The sequence below is a fragment of the Pipra filicauda genome, unplaced genomic scaffold, assembly GCF_003945595.2.
Source record: "Pipra filicauda isolate LSUMZ 115617 unplaced genomic scaffold, ASM394559v2 scaffold141_size4267151_pilon, whole genome shotgun sequence".
Lineage (NCBI taxonomy): Eukaryota > Metazoa > Chordata > Aves > Passeriformes > Pipridae > Pipra > Pipra filicauda.
In genome coordinates this window covers 1,194,090-1,200,245 of record NW_024103896.1, presented here as the reverse complement: position 1 = coordinate 1,200,245, position 6,156 = coordinate 1,194,090, and positions in this window count along the sequence as shown.

Here is a 6,156-nt window from a genome sequence, read left to right as displayed (position 1 = left end):
AAAAAGTCCTTTCTGTTTGTGTATATATACATACACACAATATATTCCATCTATATATATATAAGGAATGTCAGGACAAGTTACCAAGCAGTTGAAACTTCTCAATCAAATCTTCCCTTTTCGTAGTTTTTTATAAACACATTACAGAACAACAAAAAAAAATCCTTAAGTATTCAGAAATACCAGGACTGTTTAGCTTGTTTCACATTTTTTGACCACTTTTGTCTTGGTTTTAGCACCCTTTTCAAACAAGCAAAAAAATCCCTAACCTATTCTGGAAGACATTTCAGCAGTGAGGCAGCTGCCCTTTCAACTGGGAACCAGCCCCCCAGCTATGATATTTTACCTGATCCATAACCCAAATAAGAGGGCCATCACCTGTCCTAGTAGAGCCAGCATTTGTATTCTTTGTGAAAGTGGAATTGCATAGAAGGGTGTAAACAAATCAGAGGGTAAACAAGAGCTTTGCCATATGTGATTGTTCATGGGTTCAAAAGACCACACAAATTAACACTGAGGAAGGGAACTGTACTTGGAGACCTGTAGTTGAACTCTTAAGCCAGAGATTTTGTAGTAATTAACATTGCTTCTCTCTAGCACCAGCACAGCAAAACTCAATGAAACACCTCTAGGAGGGGAAAGTAATTCTATTTTAAAACATATAACACTAACACCCACCTTCTTAAAAGTGCCATGCTTTATGTTAAAATATCCTGCTTACCTATACCCACGTTTTCTTGCAGCAATGGAAAGAAAAAGGGATGCCAGCTATCGAGCCTCCATTATCTCCTCATCCCTAGGTTAGCCTTCAGGTGCTGGTTTTGGATGAGTATTGTACTGCTTCATATCTGAAAACGGTCGTGATTTTGCCTCTCCATTCTGTTCCACTTCCATGAAGCATTAGGTTTTGTTTATTAAAGTATATAGTCTTTTTACATGGAAGCTGTTGAAAAGGATTTGTCCTTTTCTTCTTACCATCACCTCTTATTATCATAGGTAGGTGATCTGTCCTTTTATTTTTTTATTTATTTATTTTTTGATCAATGACTCTATGTCCAGGTGGAGGCTGATGATGAGTGGTGTCCCTCAGGGCTCTGTCTTGGGCCCAGTGCTCTTCAGTATCTTCATCAATGACAAAGACAGTGGGATCAAGTGCACCCTCAGCAAGTTTGCAGATGACACGAAGCTGAGTGGTGCAGTTGACACAAAAGAAGGAAGGGATGCCATCCAGAGGGACCTGGTCAAACTTTAGTAGTGGTCCCACAAGGACCTCATGAAGTTCAGCAAATCAAAGGGCAAGGTGCTGCACCTGTGTCAGGGCGATCAGAGACTTGAGTACAGACTGGGAGAATAACTCATTGAAAGCAGCTCTGTGGAGAAGGACTTGTGTATGAAAAGCTAGACATAACCTGGCAATGTGTGCTCACAGCCCAGAAAGCCAACCATATTCTGGGCTACATCAAAACCAGTGTGGCCAGCAGGTCGAGGGAGGGGATTCTCCGCCTCTGCTCTGCTGTCATGGGACCCCATCTGGAGCACTGTGTTTGGCTCTGGAGTCCTCAGCACAAGAAAGATTTGGACCTGTTTGAGCAAGCCCAGAGGGGGCCCCAAAGATGATTAGGGGCCTGGAGCACCTCTCCTATGAAGACAGTCTGAGAGAGAGGGGGTCGTTCACCCTGGAGAAGAGAAGGCTTTGGGGAGACCTTATTGTGGCCTTCCAGTACTTCAGTGAGGCTTATTAAAAAAGAGGGACAGTGACTTTTTACATGGGTAGATAGCGATGGGATAAGGGGGAACTGTTTCAAATTAAGAGTGACTGAGATTAGATATTAGGAAGAAATTCTTTACTGTGAGGGTGGTGAGGCAGTGGCACAGGTTGCCCAGAGAAGTTGTGAATGCCCCATCACTGGAATTGCCCAAGGCCATATTGGATGGGGCCCTGAGCAACCTGGTCTAGTGGGTGGCATATATGCTTATGAGGGGAGGGGAAGGAGTTGAATATTTAAGGTCCCTTCCAACCCAAACCATTTAATGATTTTTATTCTTTTAGATTGTCTGTTTTTTTAGGATGTCCCTTGCTTTAGGTTACCCTGTGTTACCTCTTCTGAATGTCCTGATGTACTTCATGCAGATGTGATGGGAACTTAATATGCTGTAAACCCAGGTCCCAGCAGCACCTGCCCTTCCTATAGCTCATCTCCGGCTATCTTTCCTGGGTTTTCCACACCCTGATGGTCCCATTCATTTTCCATTTGGAGAAGTTTCAATGTTGCTATTACAAAGCTCTACAATCCTAAAGGCTAAGATACAGGTCGAGTTCTGGTTTGCCAGACTCTTTAATTAAAAATTCTACAGCTTAAAAATCAGCCCCCAGCAATGAGGAAGATGCAATCATCTTATTTCTAGTTTTTCTCAAGGCAGCAGACACAGAAAATAGATACATTCTGTGAAAAGAAGCATTTAATTGCTTATATTTTATCATCCCACTGCTGAGTTTTATGTATTTGATTTGGCCTTTTAGTTCATTTCTTGTAATTGATTTTTCCCCCTCCCACAACTGGATGCAGTTTCTTGTAGTTATTTTCCTGCTGAAATTTAAACTTGTGCATATAATCCCAAGGTTAATAGAGGGCTTCAGAAAAGGAGGAAGAAATGTGACAAAACTTACAGCCTCAGCAGTCTTATTAATGTATGAGATTTAGAAGGAAATCTTCATGCAAAGCGAAGTACAGCACAGACTGCAGACTTAGTCACCCAAATGTCAAGCTTTTGGAGTATTCCTGTTTATGCCTAAACACCTACAGGGTGAAGTAAGAAGGTCCTGAATAGGAGCAGGATTTTAAGTGGGCTCAAGATATTCATGAACTGTGATGCAGAAATAGCTCTGGGAGCAAGAAGTGGCACAGTCAGACCAAGAGCAGAGTAGTGAGTCAAAAGTCAAGAGACGGTTTGGGTATCCCCATTTCTAGGTGAAGTAATGGCCTCCCAGAGGTCCTGGCTTGTCTGCTTTCAGGAAGATTTATCTTCTGAGACACTCAGTCTCCTTCAGTCATCAATGCTAATGAGAAGAAAAACCTTAGGAAATCCCATGTACAGTCCAAACCAAAAATCCTATTTATTCTGGCTAAACACTAAACAGAGCAATAGAAGAGGCTGTCATTTTATATTACAGTACTGTTACAAGTGTTAAATAAGAGAGTAATAGAAAAGGTAATTAAATGAAATTTAAAAAAAATCCACATGCTGTATGTTTTATGTTTGCTTTGTTAAATACAATAATAAGGACTCTGTCCAGTTAGTTAATGTTTTTGGAAATTTTTCCCACCTTACAGGAAGGGCATCAGGGTTGGAACTGCCGGACATTTAAGAATGCACAAAGTTTTTCAAGATTCTGAAATCCTCCTAGGGCAAAGACATCCCTTTTTAATATCTTTGGTGATTATGACAGTACTTAAAGTTTATTGTCTTATTGCTAAAGTCATATCAGCCCTTCTACACAGCCCTTAAAAATATTCTCTATTAAATGAGGTTAAGTCAGAGGTCCCAAGGATCACTTCAAACATAAACATGCATATATATATATATATATATATATATCTTAAAGTGCAAATAGCAAAATGTGCTTGTAAGAGAGAGAACTAAACTATCAGCCTAGTGAATGTTACCATGAGAGAGAAAGTTTAATTTAGCTTGTGCATCTCATGCTAAATAGCACCTGCTGAAGCAAACCAACGGATCCAAATGAAACAACTAGGAATAACTGGCAGAAGTACATGTCAGAGCCTTTCCTATTACAGATATAGAAAACTGCATACTCACATGCCTGTTTCTCCCTAGCCTTTACAGCAAGGCTTCAACCTCTCCTCCTCCTGCCCCACCTGTCATTCAGAGGGAACTGATAAAATCTGATGCTCTGTTAATGTCCAGCACCTGACCAACTCTTAAAGTTGCAGGTTATTAATAACTTTCTAGCTGCCATTAAATGCTTCTTATTTTCTGTGAAACCTAAACACACAGATACACATGCTCACATGCTGCTTCAGCCTACAGCACATCCAGAAGCCATAGCAACCACCAGAGAAATCTCAGCCTGCTTGGGCTGCACTCCCCAACAACCTTCTCCTCAGCACGTAAGATACTCTGGCTCTGTGTCAAACAGAGAGCGAGACAATTCACTTAAAACTTGCTGTTCAGAAGGGATAGTCAAGTATATTGCATTATTTCATGCTGTAGTCAAAGTTTCCACCTTTTCTTTGGTTATAGCATGGTACACATACCATTCAGGATATGGAAAGGAGTTGTGCTTTCTTTTAAATATGCTTAGGCTCACCTAAAATTTCAAATTCAAAGTTCAGTTGAGATCAATTTTTTTTAAAAGTAGCTACATCTACGTGTATAATGGACTGCAGTGGGGGAAACCACAATTAGCCATGAATCACTCTGGGGACAAGAGTGTTTGCACTCACAGGCTTTCAGACCTCACTAATACACTTTATTTTACAATCCAAGTGCTATTTTGCTCTCATGTAAATAGGGGGATTAGTAAGGCAGTGCTGTGAGACACACAGCCAGGACAGACACCTCCGCAAAGCAGGTCCACCTGCAACCTGAATCCCCCACAGCCATTCCTGCCCTACTCCTGCAATGCCCTGGAGCTCCCACAGTCACCGGCAGATCTGGGAACAGACTCCCCCCGAAACCTCTCTCCTCATCTGCTGCTGCATCACATCCCTGAGAGACTCCTGGCGTTACACCATGCTCTTCACCACATTCTGGAGAGCACACCATTTCCTACATTACTGCAATCCAAAGTGGGACATTAGGCAGCTCCATCCCTGCAGACTGTCTAAAGCAGAGTTAAGTAAGTCCCATCCACTGAGGTGAAAGTAAAATCAGTGATGGCTTTGATGTTTTAATGGGATATTTAACACATGCCAGAAATGTCTTTTCTGAAGAAATTAATGATTCAGTGGGGGAAAAAAAACACGCTGATTTTTTTTTTCCTGAAAAGGAAGAATGAAAAACTGAAAATCTTGATAAAAGATGCTCTTTTGTAGACTGAAACCACTGAAAAAAATTCTTCCTTACTCCGTCTTCCTTTTTGTCTTCTAAAGTAAATAAAAAACCTCCACAGCACTTGTCCCTTTTAAAATACAAAAATTGAGGAAAAAATGCTTTTCAAAATTCTCCATTTGATATCGCTGCAAGTGTTCAATTAACAACACCTACAGCGCTGTTTTAATCACATCTTGATCAAAGTAGTTGAGAAATATAGCTTAATATTTTCAGAGGTCATAGGAAGTTTGATGTCAGCAGAACCTTTAAAAGTGCCCCAATGTTCTTAACTGCATTTTACAAACTAGTTTTAAGCCTCCAGCAATGGACAGTAAAGTGTAGGTAATTTTAAAAAAAGGCAACTTATAAAATTCTCCTGAGCTTGCCATTTTAGTAAACTCCATTGGTGCACACTTGTTTTTCCTGTCTTCCCAAGACCCCTGGACTAATACAAATCTAATCAGTCCTAATTTCAGCATTCTGAACAAATCTAGGAAAGAAAATCTCTGCTGTTGCTTTATATGAATTTTATGCTGCAAAGTTAGAGTGACGACTTTGGATGTTGAATGTCACCTAGTGTTTCAAGTTCTCAGCTCACAGAGCTGGAAAGAGTCATGATGATCCAGCCACGTCTCCTTCATAAGCCAACTGCAGGATTCCTTGAGCAATTCTGTTGTCAGGGGCAGTGCTCAAACTGGGAAATCCCCCCACTCCAGTGATAGAGACTCCACCACAGCCTTTCATTGTTTTTAAGGAATTATTACACTCCCTTTTAAACAGATATAGCTTATTTATCCTCTGTATGTATTAATTTTCAAAACATTAAATTTTAATATCTCTGTTTGCTAGGCTGATGACCAGCTGTGTTTCCCTTGTAAGTATTTATCAGCCATGACATTATCTTAAAACCTTCCATGGTAAGTTTAATATATTGGGTCTCTACTTCTTCACTTCAAGATACATTTGCCAACTCTGCAAGTATTCTCCTGAGCAATAGCATCTTTCCCATTTTTAAGCTACTTCAGCTAACACATCATTTATAGGTAGAAGCCATATAAACAAACTATAACTCTTAGAAAAAAGCAAAGTTGCAGAAAACCA